This window comes from Danaus plexippus, chromosome 10 (assembly GCF_018135715.1).
Source record: "Danaus plexippus chromosome 10, MEX_DaPlex, whole genome shotgun sequence".
NCBI lineage: Eukaryota > Metazoa > Arthropoda > Insecta > Lepidoptera > Nymphalidae > Danaus > Danaus plexippus.
In genome coordinates this window covers 1,968,945-1,988,400 of record NC_083543.1, presented here as the reverse complement: position 1 = coordinate 1,988,400, position 19,456 = coordinate 1,968,945, and positions in this window count along the sequence as shown.

Here is a 19,456-nt window from a genome sequence, read left to right as displayed (position 1 = left end):
CTGAATGTAACAGCTTCTATATCATATAGAGTATCTTCAATTAATCTTATTTAATACTGTATCAGTAAAAATAATATTTTTTCAGTGTAATGTAATAAAATTATAAAATTTTTAGAGTGGTAGGAGAAGGTATGTTTGTTAAAACACTTGTGTTCGTGTGTGAGAGGCAGAGAAAAATGCTTGTGAAATCCGCCCCAAGAAAGCTCGCTTCGATATTATTCCATACTGTAATTAGGATACTACCTCCCTAGGCACCTGTATTGAGTATCATTTTAAAGGAAGAGGCAGCATCTAAAAAGACCCAACATCACCGAGTTGCAGAAGACAGGAATTGGATAGAAAATATCTTAGTCTGTTTCTTTTACAACAAACATAGATAAAACAAACTAAGTTTATGATAGCCATAATTAGTAAATTCTTCTTTTAATGATTTTTCTATTACATTTTATCTGTATTCATTTATTGCAAGGTAGAGTATTGTGATATGTATTTATAAATTATAATAGAGTATTTGAACATAAAAAAAACTTATCTTTGAATATCATTATATATTGTGCTCACTCAAATTCTAAAAAAAACGGTTCACAACTCTTAATAATAATGATATCCAACTCAAAACAGTCCGTGAAACTGTTATAGCCTCAGTTATTTTCAGAGCCATTTTTATTAGTATCGTGTGAATATTTTTCATGGCGTTTACGAGAATATGAGTTAATCACGACCGTTTTATGTAACTCGTTACCTTTTATCGTTTTTATATCATTCTACAACATGATATATAATAATAAAATTTTCATTTTAATGATATTGCATATTTTGAAATCTTGCTTCATTATAACTGTTAACTTACAAAGCGTGTAAGTTTGTGTAAAATTTCGCAAATATAGAATTAATATATGCAGTAAGCATTTAATGTAGTACTTTCTATCTAAATTCAAAAATATTTTTTATTGTATTCTTATTGTAAAAATAATTGTTTTTAAACTTATAATTATTATTATTAAAGATATATATATTTATTATTATTAAGAATAAACGTCAAGGGTTTCCCATCGGTGCTTAGTTTTTTAAAACTTGATGTACATTTTTAAAAATAATTATTTTTAATAATTTCAATATAATCGATATCTGCAAAGTATTCCTTATTTTTGTTTTATATAGCAACAGAAGACTCTTTTTCTCCAAAGACAATAAAATACATTCCAAATAAAATTAACTCAATAAGAAGACCTGTATAGTGATTTCTCTTTAAATATTGTTTTCTTTTAGAGTTTATAAACGCAGGTTGGAAATAATGAATAGATCGTAGAAGATTTTTATCATCAAATATTGAGAATATTTAAACACTCACTATATTTTCAATATTTTGTTAAAAAAAGTTTTGATGTTGAAATGCAGCCCACTTTATTTATTTGCTGTCACGGGAGTCAGGAGTATTGTTTCAAGCGCCTTATCATATACAAAACTATGGTAAAATATCTTCCTACATAACCCTTTGGATATTGACAAGTAAGACTCATAATAAAAAAAGATAGCAAGTATTTAAAGTGAAGGTAATTAAAAATGTTAAAACTGGGTGAGAAATATGGAATACTATCACGCTGAAAATGAAAAGGATATCACAAATAAGGGATAGTAATTTTGCCACTAGTTTATCTTACAAACTAAGAATAAGTCTGGTAAATACTAAAAAGATACAAATATGACACAAGTTAAAAACAATACAGGGGGCCGATTTTTAATAAAATAACAGGAGCTGTTAGTTGGTTCAGTGTGGTAATGTAAGCTAAATTATTATTTGTTTATCTTTAAATAAATAATCGAAAATAAACTTTTCTTAAACATAACTAGGAATAAATGAAATTTAAAATAAAAATCTGTAGATCAAAATGTTGACTGATTTTACATTTCGTTGTGTAAATGAAAACAAGCACAAATGCAATGAACTTCCGCTTGGCGGTTAGATAGCACGTTTTCGGTTATATCAATCATTGCGATTGATAAATTTTATCAGCAGAGTAAAATTGTGTTATTTTAATTATGGAAAACGGTCGTGCACACTCAGTCGCATATATCCGATTATACGTAAATTATGAATTCGTGGATTGCATATAGGAGTACTAAAGCATTCAAGTATTCACTTTGAAAATTTTGCTTTGTTCATAACTTTTATGTCAAAATCGACAAAGTAAAAGGTTTTGAATTTAAAAATTTCGTTAAAACCCTTGAAATACTGCTAATACAGTGAATTGAATTAAGAACATGATTACTTTTATTTAACTAATCATCTAAAAGTATATTGCCGAGGTCATATTTTTTGTAGTAACTGAAAATAATTTTATTATTAAAAGAAATAATAATTGTAGGCCTAAAATTACATAGATCTCTTGTCGCAATAGCCTCTCAATAAGTTGTTTATTATTTAATGTTCGAATACGATCAAAAACATTTCTTTTTATCCTAAAACTGGGTCCAAAGTTTTTTCTTCTTGTTTGACTGTACAATGTATGACGTTTGGCTATTTTTAAGTATTTTCAGCCTTTTGTTTTGGTTTATTTAGTTTACAAATATCCTATGGTATTAGTTTATAAAAAACTTAATTAAATTAAAAATACCGGTGAGTTATCCATGCAAATTGAAAACAGAATACTTACAGAGATGGAAGTAAGTTCGTACACTCATATATATATTTAAATAGTTATTCTCATAAAAGTAAGGTAAATTAATTACTTTAACTAACAAAATATTTATTGCATGTTTTAGTTGTAAAGTAAAACAGCTTGTTTATTTTAATTGTATTTTTATTAATCACAAATTTTAAGAGGTTTTTTTAAGATCTCGCACAATCTTCTGATGTTTGATACTCAAATATAAAACAAATTATAATCTTTAACAGAATACATGTTATATGTTTTATATATTTTATTATTATATGTATTTACTGAGTATAAATTGTTAATATTAAGGAAATAAAACACTGTTGTATCACGAAAATACCGGGATTATCACTTCGACCTCAGTGAAAGCGTTCTTATCTCCTAATTCCTGATGATAGAAGGGCTCTAGGGCTTCATTATACGTCAGTTGGCATAATAATCGCGATTTGTTGTATTATTCTAGCTTGTCATAGAAACAGTACATGTATATATATATATATATATATATATATATAATATTTCAGTAAATGAATGAACGATATTATTATTAAAACAAAAATAACAATGAAATCGAAAAATCATGTTTTTAAATTATATTCCAGACAGGTCGTCTGCAGAACTTGTTTATTTAGTGATTTAGTGAGATCGATACGCAAATAGCTGAAATAAATTATAAAATAAGTTAACCTTAAACACAGTAGGATTGATAGTTACTTTTTTAAATGTTATTTAGAATATAAAAATTCCTAAACATTGCTGATAATGTTTTCGTGACATTTTGATTTAAAGTAAACTTTTTTACAAGACTCCAGAATTCGTTAAAACATTTTTAATTCAAATAGCTCTTTAGTTTCAGTTTTAAAAAAGTTTCTGAATTTGACTTGGCACTCAATTGTCCCGTAGGAACGTATAACTTTAAAGGAATAAAGTCTCCATTCACCACTATTTACAATAAAATGATAGGTAAATAAAATTATCACGTTCAGTATTTTCTCAATTAAAATTCGTCATATAAATGAATATCAAGATGCAAATTCAATAACCCGTTTTGCGGCTATTGAACACGTTTTCGGGTTTTTCAATGATTGCAATGGATACATTTCACAAAAATTTATTATTTTATTTTTGTCAAGGTGCTTCAAGTCTTTTTAATCATAATGCTTTTATCATTAATACATGTTTATAATATTTATCAATAATGAATATTGAAAATATAATTATTGATGATTTAATGTTTTTTGTATATTAGATTTTATGTACCTTAATTATTATACACATATATCTTATTAAATATCCCTAACGATCAAATTCGCCATAACTTAAACTAACTTTTTTGGGCTAACTCATCTGTTGCACGACCTGCGGGTTTTAGTCCTGTCCCTTTAACAATCGGCCTAGTTTGTGTATTAAAAAGCGCTTTTCGAGTTGTCTGAATGTTATTTGTACCTATAAGTGAGTACACAATATTCTATCATCCTATCTATTATAACGAACCTTCTATTTGCCTGTTGAGACTGTCCATTAAATTATTGTATAAGCAGTTAGAAATTGAAAAGATTCTGTATATATTATAATAATATAGTCACATTTATAATTTATAATGTTAATGGAGTGCCTATTTGTTGTAATTTGCTCATTATAATTACATTACTAACATTAATAAAGGTCGACGTAGCTGTGCAGCTTGTTTGGAATTTTTACGCAGTGCAGACCCTACTTAATATTCAATGCGTGGATTGGAGAGCTAAATAAACGGATTAAAAAGGTTCTGTATGTGTTCAATTCTTTTGTTTGGTCGCGGTTTGATGTTCAGATAACAAAGAAATACATAGAGTATGTATTTCTTCCCCAAAAGTTTTCTATAACAAAAAATAAAGTCTTAAACGAAGTATTCGTATGATAAAGTGATTACGATTGGAGAAGTCTAAAATACAACAAATAACTCTACTTACTTTTAACCCCTTTGAGCATAATTGTGTTTTTGCTTTACTTTTAGTTAAATATTTTTAATAACTCTAAATGACATAATTTGTACAGGCGGGGGCAACAGAAAAGCTGACAAGCTGAGTTTGTTTCGTTTTTGATACAATATTAATAATTGTGGAGACTTTAAATGTAATCCATATTCACATAAATATGATGATAACATCACTATTTGTCCGCAGTTTATTAAGATTCCAGTGTTTACATTGACCCTCGATTTAATTCGCTTCATTTTGTCATGAAAGTAACTTAATAAATTCATGTTCTAAAACCAACGAGATCATTATTATTATTTTTTGTTACATACTTCAAACTATACTTATTAACGATTGTTATTGCAAAAGACTTACTGTTTTGTTGTAATAATATTAGTAATTCCTCTGCGGAGCAAGTTACGAATAACGGAATATATGAAAATTATAATTTTAGATAATTTTCTTTTATATTTGTATAAAACCTTAACCGAAAATATTACATATTGGCTCGTGTTTGCATAACGTCCGCTTCTACTCCTTAATATATACTTAGTTTTATATACTTAGTTATATACTTAGTTTTGGTCTGCGAGTATTGTAAGGTTCAAATATGGCTCGATAATAATATTATCTCCAGAGATTTCTAGTTACTATTAATTTGTAAATTACAATGAAAATAGTGAATACTTTGCTCTGCCTTTCGATCCTAGTAGTAAATAGAAATATACATGTATCGGGAAGAATATTTTTATTTTTAATTTAATTTTGTCGTTTTTATTACAGATATTTTTCAATAATTAATTGTAAATATTGACAAAACACCTAAAGTTTTCCTCGTAACATTCTGAATTATATTGTATTTGTTTTAAAAATTGCTAATAAACAAAAAAAACTTTTATTCAAATCAATCGATATCTTATCAAAGACTGAACAAATCATAAAGAAAACTTATACGTTTACTTATATCTGAATAATCAATTAAAAACATCTTGACGCATTACACCCAAGATTTAAAAACAAATATGTTCGTACTTATAATCTTCCCGTATTATGAAAACGGTATAAAATATTAAAATGTAATTTGTATGCCGCACACCAATTCAGACGTTTGTAGGATCTCAGTTAAATTAGACGTACCCTGTATAATTTAATTCCAAGGTGGTCCGGTGGAAATAATACGCGAAACATTGTTAGCCATGCTTTGTGGTTATACGAATGACTCGGGTTAATTGCTTGAGAAATATGTTGCTCTGCCGAGAACCTGAGAGAATTTGTTTTTAATTGGAAATAAAGCTTTCTCTTGGTGAAATTATTTTGCATGTATTATATATTAATTTAATGTTTCAGTTTAAATTATTTGACACTTAAATTAAGAGACTTAATTTTTTCGTTATTAAAATTTGCTTACAGCTCAAAAGTTAATAAAAAGACTCTTATATATTAAATTATTCATTGATTCCTGAGAAGTGTTTTGACTTGGATGAACGTTGCTTAGTAAGGCTATTAAAATGTATTCTTCCCAGACTTGTTTTGTATAAATTTTGCGCATTTTAGCGACTTTGTGCTTATGAAAATAAAATTAAAATTATAAACATACATGGCACGTAATTTTTCACCATCGTTTCGTACAGGTCATCGTGGCTTTGCAGTTGTGCAAACGTTGTACATTTTGAATAGTTCCTCTTTCGTCTTTAATGTCCCTTTGAATTCTGATATAACCAAAGTCAAGTTCGATCTCATCTTTCAGTAGTTCATTGAGTTTAAGCTTAGAGTAGCCCTCAGGCAACTCGCAGAAGCAAGGCAGTTATTTTATATGTTATACGCGGTAGTACTTTTAACGGGATAGCTTCTTCATCTCAATAGATGCGATTAATTATCTTTTCATTGGCTTTAAAGTACTTAGAGAAATTGTGCAAATAGACTCTAAAGAGCATCATTTAGTTAAAACCAATATAGTCAGTCGTCATAAAATAGCAGCTTCATGCTATTTTTCATATAGGAAATATATTGAAGAGTGACCGCAAGAATTGTACAATTTAATTTCTCTTTCCCCTTTTGAAGCATCAGTCAATCTGTTTGATGGAGGTGTGCAAACATACCTCGTAGCCTATTTTCTTTTTATTTGGACAAAACGAACGCTTCTTTCTTTCTCATGCTTATATTCAAGACTTGGATCTTCTTTCACTTTCAGTTGCAATATTTTCAAAAAAAGACTGTATAGGTTTTTAAAGGGATTATCCCATTAGCCGTTATCGTATACAGCTTCTTTTGCACATACCGTCTGATAAGATGGTTTTCAAACACATTATGATTTAAAAGAAATAGAATAATAATTTATATAAAAAAAACATCTATTGTTAACCAGTTGTTTTGTTGACATAAGTGTAAATAATGTTTTATACACTTATTTGTTATTTACCAAATAAGTATAATAATAATTAAAAAAGTTTTTTGTAATAGCCATTTTCTAAAATAACTATCCTAAAATAAATTTACTGTAGCTTCAATAGGAAAAAAATTATGTTATATTCTTCTTAAGACTATAATTACTCTTATCAGGTAACAATTTTTTAACACACAGACTGAAAAATTATTGGATACGTCGAATTGAGTTGTCAACTATATTCACCATGACTTATTTGGCTAAGCCCCTTGTATGAATAAGTAACATCTCATTTTGTGATAATGATCTTTGAAAAAAAAAACGCTATGGAATCACGCAATGTCGAGGTAAATTAATCCATTTTGTAATATTTACGCTATTGATTTTTCGTCGAATATAGAAATAAAACTAGTCATGATCATAAAATAATCTTTTATTTAAGCTCATTTGTATTTTATTCCTTTAAACTTTAACCTCAATAGTTAAGGGTGTCATTTTATTTAATTTGTTGAAACTCTGAAGAATAGTGTGCCCAGAAATCCCGAGGAAATGTTCAACATTTTGATGGATTTGTTAAAGGTTTGACTTTCCTGTTTTGAGAATAAATTTTCTCATAGAGTTTCGGGATTGAAAATGAAGAACAAAATGTTCGATTATACATTTACATTATACTTTACAAACAAAAACGTAACACGAGCAAAATTTTGAACACATTCTATTTAATAAAGGGTGATATGATTTAGTTACGTAAAAATATTTATGAACGTGTTAGGATACTGTTCTATATTTATACAATGTTTATTAAATATACTATTTGTATTTCAAAATATAAATTAGTATTTAAAGATTAATAATCGCATAGTAAGGGTAAAACTTACAAAAGTGTTGCGTCGTCAATAATATAGCAAACCAATGTTAAGTATTTTATATCGAAATCAGGTTTGTCATAAAATTGTTATATGTATAAATAATACTTAAAAAATATATTTATTGTATTTAAAACATTATCTGATTTAATAATGAAGGAATTATTATTAAAATGTAAGAGTAAGACTAAGGTACAAAAGCGGTTCGTCGCCAGTAACATGTCAAATATGTGTTTAGTACCTTTAAATTGGAATCCGCTTTTAAATATCATTTACCAAAATTAAACTTTTATTATTTTTATATTATTTAGTTATTTAGAAAAATTTATATTTTCAATATATACTTTGTTACAATGAAATAATAAATGACACTGGGGAAAACATTGGATTTAGTGTTTAGTACTATAACTATTGTTGTTAAGCGTGCTGATGCATCACTTGTGGGAGAGGATAAATATCACCCTAGCTTGGAAATAGATGCTGCTAATATTACATTTAAGAAACTCAATGTTAAACCTGTGTCAAAATATAATCACAACAAGGCAGACTACGATGTAGTTAATGAAGCATTGGCACATATAGACTGGTCTACTGTCTAGTATTGAGATTCGATAGACAATGTTGTCGATAACTTTTATAAAGAAATAAATACCGTAATAAAAACTTGTATATCACAGATAAAAGTTCTTAACACACAGAGATATCCTATGTGGTACAGTAATCAAGAAAAACCCAAAATATTTTTGGTGGTACCCAAAGTGTCTACGTGGTAAAAGAGGAGAATATCCTAAAACTATGATTCTATCAGAGACACAGTTTAGCAATATTCACGACATTTGTTTTGGTTTTAGTAAATTTTTCGAACACACCTTTTGTAACCCTGCAGCAAAATACGATAGTGTCAACTCGTCCGTGTCAGAATCTGAAGAACACATTGCTAACATAACAATCGCAAAAGATTCTATTTTATCAATAATAAGAAAAATGGGTCCCTCAAAAGGTTGTGGTAGTGACAAAATTCTTCCCATATCCTATATTCGCTGCGCATAAAATTTTGTTGTACCCTTGTCAATTATATTTCATAAATCTCTTAACGAGTTTGCTTCCTTTCCCTCCAAGTGGAAAGAGGCACTAATTACACCACTTCATAAAAAGGGTTTAAAAAAACAATATACAAAATTATAGACCTATATCTATGCTTAATACAATAAGCAAAATCTTTGAAAAAGCAGTAAAAAATCAAATTGCACATATTATCCATAAATCAATTCCGCTTGAGCAATGTGGTTTCATGAACAAACGTTCAAAGTCAACAAACCTGTCGGTGTTTATAAATTATGTTTTATCGTCAATAGATGAGAAGCATCAAGTTGACGCAAGTCAATATAGACTTCGAAAAAGCTTTCGACCGTGTCGACCCCATTATTTTACTTCAGAAGCTACAGGCTCTTGGCATACGTGGTCACTTGCATAGATGGTTTTGTTCCTATGTAACAAAACGAAGGCAAGTGGTGGTTTTGGGAGATGCATGCAGTAATTTCGTTTCTACAAGGTCTGGTGTACCTCAAGGTTCTATACTAGATCCACTGCTGTATAACTTATATGTTTATGAGATATATACATCTATACAGCAATCCAGATTTCTCATGTTTGGGGATGACACCAAAATTATTTTAAAGATAAAATTTCTTCCTGATTGCCTCTTAGTTCAACGCGACCTGAATAATTTTTCAAAATATTGTGATAGTAATAGCATTAAAATTAATGTATTTTAGTGCGCTCACATAAAATTTTCTCGCAAAATAAATAAATTTAATTATGTATATAAAATTAATAACATTGAAATTCCCAAAATCAATTCTGTACGCGATCTTGGAGTTCAATTTGACTCGAAATTGTTAATGAATGAGCAGATACAACTTGCAACTGATAAAGCTTATAGACAATTAGGGTACACCAATCGCGTAGGTCAGTCTTTCTCTAGCATTTAATGTATTAAAATTTTATACTTTGCATATGTTCGCAGCTTGTTAGAATACGCATGCACAGTTTGGTCACCGCAGTACAATATTCATAAAGACAGATTAGAAAGCATTCAAATAAAATTTGTGGAATTTCTTAGTTACAAGGACCATAAAATATTTGACAACTATACTGAGGCTTGCCGTCATTACCACATGGATACGTTAGAGACACGTCGCAAACACTATGATATGATGATGCTTTATTCGCTTTTGTCCAACGAAATAGACTGCAACGAACTGTTATCCCTGTTACATTTTCGAATAACAAAGCTATGTACTCGTCGGACAGAATTATTTTATACACTGCCGATGAGCACAAAATATGGAAGCAACTGCTTAGTAAATCGTTTAGCCACTACCTATAATGACTTATTTTCTCACACATATTTAATATGAAGAAACCAGAATTTAAAAAGGCTTCAAAAAAAAGCTACATTTTACTTTATTATTAAAACACGGTGACCTACACACGCACACGCACACCCCCACAGACACTTACAAATTTGCTCGCACAAGCGCACAAACACAACGAACAGTCTGGCTTATTAGTATTGTGATCCGAGATTAATTAATAGTTAAGTTACGTTTATATTTAAACTTTTACTGTAACTGTGTAATCCTATATTGGTCTTAGTATTGTTAAGTTATATTTTATAATGTCATTATTTTAAGCACCGTAGGATTACCGAAATTAATAAGAGACGAAAGAGACGAAACCTCTTAGCATTCAATGGATTCACCGTGCGGCTGCTGGGTCCATCGCCTTGCAGGGAGAGGAGCTTCAACAGTGCCTGGGACTTGCGACCCGGGTGTAGGTTTAAGGGGCCCCTAACTAACGCGCGTTAAACGCTCACCTCCTCTGTCCAAGCTCCTCTCCCTACCTAACCATATTTGAAAAGAACCTACTAGGGCTGCCTTCGAAGTACGTTCCAAGAATGAATTGATGTGAGTTCTGGACAGGCCCAAGTCTTTCAGTAGGTTGTAGAGAGATTTAGCCGTTATACCTCTCGCTCCCACATCTACTGCGTATAAATCCACGACGAACCTATTTCGAGTGAGTTCGTTTGTGAGCTCGTAATATTTGTTGACCTTGATGGTATGGTCTTTGGGGATGTTGGTTTCCCAAGGAACCGTAAGCTTCATCACCACAACGAGCTTTAAAATTCGCGAATACATAAATATGTCTGGTCTGGAGGCCGAGGCACAAATGTCCTCGGGGATTTTGTATTGTTTTTCATACGTATCCATCATTATAGTCCAATCCGTAGCCGCTTTAAAGATGGAGTAAGGCTTGACATTTGTTTTTATAGCCCTAGTGCCCTCTCTCACAAAACCTACTGATCGGTCGTTTGTGGTTATTTCCCTTTATGCTCTGGCTACCGAAAGACTAACCGCTTCACGTATGATTTCCAGAACCCTATCGTGGTAATGCGAGTATTGACCGCTATCGAGGAATACCTTACATCCCATTAACAAATGCCTAGCAGTTCCAACTGCCTTCCCACAGATATAGCAAGTCTTTTCGGCACCTTTACCCCATCTTACTAAATTACTCTGATCTGGGAGACTCATCTGGAACTCATTGAGATAGAATTTTAGCAATGCTGGCGACCAATCAAGGTGTGCCATTTTAGTGATAATGGGATGCAAAAATCTCCTATGTCTAACCACTCGTTCTGCATTTCTAAACTTATTGCATGGATCTTATATTTATCATTCTCGTCTTGCCGAATAAAAGACTCAATACATCCGTAAATAAATAAATAAATAAAAAGTAAACATCTTGGATATCGAGTTTTGTGGGTGACACCTATAAAACATAGCTCTTCACTGAGGCAAGGCAGTTTACATCGGACAGGAACAAGGGACAGATCTCCAAGTGAAAACTTGTGGTTATACTTAAAACTATTTACAAGCAACTCTTGAAGAAAAAACAATTGGCGAAGTTCATAGACGAGATAAGTATATTTTATTGTATAGCTTTTCCTTTATGAAAAAAACCATATTCTGTAAATTTATAACATGTACATGTTAAATTTATAACATGTACATGTACAAGTAAATAAATAAAACGTTATCAGATGTTTTAATGAATTGTTTTATTTGAAATATGTATGTAAATCTATCTTTCTTATAAAATATTTTAACTATATTCTAACAAACGCTTAAGATATTTATTAAATTATCGTTTAATTTACATATAACCAGTTTTTATCTGCGACTTCGTCCATGTTGCCGTTGTCCATGTTGTCGTCTGTATTAAGTTCACAGAGAAATTTGCAATATGTACATAATTTATTCGTAGTCAACTAACCATCAGCGATATATATATTGTGTCACGTAACTTCATACTACATACAACTGTTATGATGCGTTAGTGAGCAAAATAAGCGACATGATAAACTGTAAGCTACATGGTAATATGATAGTTACATTATCATATACAAAATTGGTTTAAGATACTTTATTCAAAAGAGAAACAAATATTTATAAACCCATACATCCGGCAAAAGTTTTTGGATTTGTAACATTAATAGGTTGAGAGATGACTGAAATAAATCGAAAATAACATTGTAGTAGCAAAACTAAATAATATTAGGATCGAATTACTTCTTGCAACAAATTGCTATGTCTATAATTTTCAGTCCCATCTTTTTCAACGTCCATATCTGTTCAACTGTCGGGATTGGAAAATGGACAGCGATTTGGAAGAATTTTCTTAGAGATAATAAGGTGAGACGTTTTCAATAATAGAAAATAGAATTTAATGTTTCATTACACTATTGACTTTTGCATACAATAATTATGCATATTCAGGACTGCCAAAAGCTTCAAGAAAACTAATTGTAGCAAATTCCTTTTAATAAAAATAACCGTTTTGTAAATTGTCTTCATCTGTTTTGTTTTAAACGTGAAAATAAAATTTTATTCATGACACTAATATTTATGACATCACGAAACATCCAATTTAAAATATACAATTCAAATAGTATCTATATGGACATTATTCTTTAATCATTTTATGAACAATTAAGGGAATTATAATAATTAGAAAGGTAGTTGTATAGTCATCAACTTAAGTATTTAAGTGACAATATAATTGCACTTCAGAGTGGAGGTTTATTTACTTATCATCTTTTATATTACTTTATAGGCGAGATAAGGTATTAAAATAAAAAAAAATCCTTAAAATGGTATATTTTAGAAAACGTAATTTATTTTAACAATTAAAATTAGGAATTAGGAATCTTATCATCATTATTCAAGGAACAGAAAATTTAGAACATGAAAATAAAAATACTGAAAAGTATACATTTAACTCGCAGCCTCTCGTTAATTTAAAAAACAACCATTTAAATAAGAAGCAGTGTTACAGAAACAGCCCATTTTATTTTAAGGTTAAATCAAGGTATTTTCAGCCTTACACACAATATTGTATTTGAAATAGTATAATACTAGAATCTTATTTATAAATTAATTCAAATATAAAGTTCTTTGTAAATCAGGTGAATGTTGAAACATCAAAGTTATTTCAAAATAAATAATTGAAATAAGGCAGTTTTGTATAATTTATAATGTTTCACAACCGTTTAGTAAATCTCAAATAAGTTTAAATAATTCTATCAGTCATTAAAATTATAATTATTTGATGGTTGGTACCGCTGTGGTAGTACGGCCCTAATAACTTAAGTTTTAACAACTTTTGACCACAGGCTGGCTTTTAGACCCAAATATAAAATTTAATATTCTTTCATTTATTTTTGCTATCCTTAAAGTTAAACTAGAATGGAGTGGGAAGTGTTTAATTATGTTTAAAAATTGTGAAACATTAACATTTCTGACGTCACCAATTATAGGGTCTATCACACTTGGAAAAACACCTGCAACTCTTTAAGATATCGTTAATATTCTTAAAATACTATGTTACAAACAGGTACGAAAATAAGCCTACCATGTTTTGTATCTTGTTATTAATTTAATTAATTTTTTTTGGAATCTTATTATCTAATAGTTACAATAATGAGCCACCTCGTCCACCTCGTCCACCTCGTCTGCCCGTGATCACAGTTTCTACAAAGGAACCGAAACGTCGGGATTATGTAGTTTTTAAATAATAAAATCCGCGTAGTATATCCGAATAATACTAGTTTCATTGAAATAATAGTTACAATATTTTTTTATAAACTAAAGAAATTATTTAGTAACGGACTTAACAAATCAATGATTTATAAACAGTACCTAAAATAAATTCGCGTTACACTCGTCATGTTATTACTTGTTAACGCTTTTGAGCCAATATATTTGTTATAAGATTAAAAATTATTTCTGTCCATAATAAAAGTGCTTAAGGATACATGTTATTTTTTAATAGAATGAGATCTAAAATAGTATTTTACTTATGAATTATAAATTTATTATGTTATTTCAAAAATATAACAAAAATAAAGAAAACATAAAAAGAAATGCGTTCTCCGATTTGATATAATACGAACATTACATTTACAAACATCTTAAAAGCTTTAACTCACACCTGCTACTTTATTAACAGCATTAATTTTCTTTACGCCCCATCCTTTGAAAATGTTACAATTATAGTACACAACACTTTTTCGGAATAAATCTAACAACTAACACATTGAAACATAAAAGTATTGAAAAAAAAAAATAACAAGAAAATTTATAATCTAGGCTTTACATAGTACAATCAAATTTTTTAAGACCTGTGTATGTCAGTACTTTGATTAAATTTATCTAAACAAGTTCAGACAGGTTCGGTTATACTGTCTGGTGTGTGAAGAAAAGGTATAGGATATTTGCCTCAAGGATTGAACCGAATACGATACGCCAAGATATTTATTGTTTGGGGTACTTTACTTTGAAGGTTGCGGGCTCTCAATACTGACACTCCATTGGTGTCAGGAAGTTAGTATCGGATCCAATTAGTGAACTAGCCAATCACAAAATACTGCCATTTACTCTAAGCAATATCTTATGGGTACATAAAAATATTGCAAATTATGGCTTTTCTATGGGGTCACATTGAAAGTTAATCTTAGTATGTTTTGGAATAGTCTTGGGAGCGGAACGATTATTATTTCAGCAAAATATTTATATATTTCTAAAAAATTCATATGAGGGATTGAGAAGAAAAAGCAATACAATTAAACAATCGTCTATTTATTGATCTTTTTTCCAGTTAAGAACACATCGATACTAATACATGTAAATTTAATTTAATTTACTTTATCTTAATTTACAACGAAATATTATATCTATGAAACTAAAAATGCAAAAATAAAACTCCCATTGTTCAAACAAAGGCAACTAATGCTATGATACCGGTATTAACAACTTCCTGGTTGTCTAGTTACGTCTTTAATTAAAGTTTGTCCTCACTGGTCCCATTGAAATCTATTTTTAAAGAAACAAGAATGAATAAATTTAGAGTGGCAATTGTATTTGAAATTAACAATTTTGTTACGATTGGAATATGAAAAGACCACATTAAGGACTTCGTTTGATATTAATTATTCATTCTGATATGTATATGAAACATAAAATCTTTACAAATTACATAAAATGTTGTCTTTCAATTTGATTCATGTAATATGAATCAAATGTAATGACAAAATAACGACAAAAATGGTAATATAAGTGGTCAGTATACTAACCAGTAGCCATGCCACGTTCAAATTTATCCTTCTCCTTCATCCTTCATCCTCAAGTTATTGACGGGGCAGTGATAAAGTGCCATAATAAGTTAATTCTGGCTGTAGCCCTGTCTGCCTTTGTTTAAAATAATTTAATGGAATTTAAAGAAGAGACTTTTAATTGAATTTAATAGGAAAGATTTATAAACTTCGCAGTTAGCTTTTAGATATAGACAATCTTTGTCACCCATATTCTCATTTTCGGCTTAGTGACTATATTAACTATAAGTATAATTACACTATAACAACTATTTAATTTTTTGGAAAGTCTGAAGAATGATTATTATTATACGATATATACATTAAGCTTAAGTTCTTAAATTTTAATGTGACCAAATTTTACGACAATTATTATCTGATAAGGTTATAAACAGAGTAAATATTTTTTTTTATTTTAAAGTGACAAAAACGACGTAGGATCAGATAGTTGATTTGATGTTATTCCTTTAGAAATCAGAATGTTCAAGGACAGGACATTCCAGTGTGTCATGAACACAAGGTCAATTGAGTTTCAGCTAGAGTATCCAAATATTGTTAAAATCAGTTCTGAATAAAGACATTTTTTTTTTCATTTACTACAAGATTATTATGTCGTGATTAAGTTCGTAAAAAAAATAAGACTTTTCAAATCTGTTAATTAAATTTCATTTATAATATTATTGTAATTAAGAAAGATTTTATTGTTTCAAATATATTATGAAGTTATGCAATTGATAACCATTTTTTTGTTTTTAACGTCACATGATTTAATCATTTTAAATAAGCCGTAATTAATGAATCATTAAAAAGGGGTACGTATTTAATTGCCATGTCAGTAATGTTAATAATCCGTTTAATTTTATTGACGCTTTGTTTTCTAATCTACCATTTTTTTTTTTTTTATTTTCATGGCCACAATTTTTTTCAGATTATAATATAATTAAAAATCGGTTATTAGCCTAAACCCTACTTTTTTATGAATATAAACAACGACAGTGGATAAATACAAATTCTAGCCTATCGCAGAAAACCGTTAACTCAATTAATAAAAATGATATATAAGTTTAAAAAAAAAATAAAAATTTTTGCCATTTCATTAAATGTTTATCTTATCTCATTTTATAATCCTACTAATATTATATTTGTGAGGATGTGTGAATGCACGGATCAAAGTCTTATTAACCATTGTACGAGTTTTCAGAATTTTGATAGTGTAAATTATAATCTCCTTTCTTTCCCATATGAAAGGTTTAGATGGTTAAACCTAGCAGTACATTGACTGCAACTTATATTGGCAAGCTGGACATGTCTAACAGCCTATAACATTAGGTAATCTTCTATTAAGAAGATCAATAAATCGTCATAGTTTGTTTGCTTTTTTTCAAATCGTAATTTAATGCATATTTAATGCATATTTTATATAATTGTAAATATGGTTATAAATTACATGATTGTTAGCATTTAAAAACATGTTTTAACAACAAGCTTTGTCGAGATTTCTTGGCAAAAGAAAGACACATTTATTCCTGATTTTAAAATATATATAACGGTGCGAGTGTAGTCGTAACAATGCGTGTTGTTTGGTATAAATAGAGAGGGTACAGATTAAAGAAATTCACACTCGAGCCGTTGCAGCTACCAGACATCTCTGAAATTAAGGATACGTCAACAGATTGACGAGGTTTCATTTAAAAGACGGAAAGGCTAACGATAACCAAGAACTAGGCATTTGTGACGTCAGTTATTCTGATTTCATGCTTTTATAAAACCCACGTTTGAGGCTCTGTTCCAACGTATATAACAAGCTGTATTGTCAAATGCCTAGATGATGGAACTTATATAGATACGGACAAAATAAAATTGTGTATATTAGATGCATTTATTTTAAATCGTCCTTAGACATTATTTCAAAGTGAATTCTTAATAAGCCAATTTTCGCCTGTAATTATGAACTTGACCTTTTACTATATTAACTCGAGAGTAAAAGGTTGTACTTGCGCAAAAGCATACAGACTGTCTCTTTTTTATAATAGAATACTTAGGCGTAGACGTAGAACTATGGACGTTGCAGACTTTGTAATTGTGACTTTATTTCTAAGAGGTTTCTTACGCAAGATTAAAAAAAAACGGTTAAGTGGGAACAAAAGAGCTTCTAATTCTATTTCATGTTTACCCTAAGTATGGATTAAGAGGCCGTTTAAAATTATTTTTAAAGGAGATAGGGAAGAAAGTGATTTTATATATGTATTTGCAATTTTTTGACAAGTCGGAAAGAAAGGCACCTGTCCTATTTCGTCTTTTACTATGTCGACTCTTGATAATGTTCTAAGTTAAACAGCAAAGTGCTGGTATGTTTAAGTGATTGGCTCTAACCATGGCTTTATTAATAGAGAATAAATAAGACTGTTTCAATTCCTACTTTAGTTTATTTGAGATAATCCCTTGGTTGATTTTTCCTGAGATGTTGAGCTGACTTATCACATAGTCGCTATTTATTAAGTTACGCGATTTGTCTGATTTGAGTATACCTTTCAAAATGGCTTATTCCTATTGATCATAAATTCAGTGGTGACTTTATTGAAGTCGCGATTTTTACCATCGGTCGAAAAAAAATTATGGTTTTTTGTCGTCTACCTATTTTAAATAAATGACTCTGATCACACTACTGTTTGACCGTGGGATCTAGCAAGCACAATGTTCTTAAATAATTAACATATTTTTCAGCTTTGTTAGACTATAAAATAAGGTTTAAATCGAAGTTCTGTTTTTAATAATTTAAATCTTAATCGATAATTTCAATCTTAATCGCCTTTTAGTGGATAGGGTCAGGGGCCCTTCCGTACCCCGTGCCAGCGGCAAACATCCTCAGTTCAGACTAAAGGCAGTGTTTTTTGACAGGATGGTTATTAGGCCATCAGTATCCTCTCATCATTCTTTTCACTTAAGCAGAAAAAGAAACTACTATGGTTGTCAAAACCAATAAAATTAAGGTTTTTACAGCAGCGCCCCCCCCCCTTTCCTTCCATGTTTAAGTCGAATCTCAATACCGTCCATCATCACCTGGTGACAGCAAAGCCGTCTATTTCTACTGTGAGCAAGGGTATGCTTATACGTCAAGGAAGATATTTGTTATCTAGGTCTTGAAAATGTCGAACGTATAGACCTGTTAGTGACTGAGCCTCTAAAAAACTAGGGCTACTGAGTTGAGGAAGGCATTCCTTCACACGACGATACTTGCTTTTCCAAGCACAAGTTCGCCCTCTCTCCACATGAAGTACTGGTCTCACATCGGATCCGGTAATCCGTACTGTCAACGATTCCATGCTCACAGCCGAAAAAAATCTTTAAGTGTCGAATGGGATGTAAGGTCCCTCTTAATGTTCTTTCGTCTGTACAACGGTACACGTTCCGAGAAATTGTTTGACATAGTGCACTTTCATCATCGCACTCGCCGTAGTGTCGGATTTCATCCACATAACCGGTGTGTATTCAGCTGCAAGATTATACGTACATCGCTATCATTTATTTCAAAGCACGTGCACTATATGGAACAATCTTACGACTAAAATTTCCCTGAAAGCTACAACATGGTATCTTTCAAACATCACGAGTTAAGGTACCTCCTCCAAAATTAAGACTGCAACGCAATATTTGATATAGCGTCATAGTTTCTAGTAGCTGTTTAATTTTTGGTTAAAAGTTACATTATTTCCAGATCTGTATATATTCTGACACGTTCAAAGAAATATACAAGCTTACCATAATTTCTACAGATAATTTCAATTTTGATTAAAAATGGCAATTTTCCTGTAAATCGAATGAAATGGTTTTTTAGTCCGTAGGTCAGTCACAATTGTTGATGAGCTGAAAATTGTTCC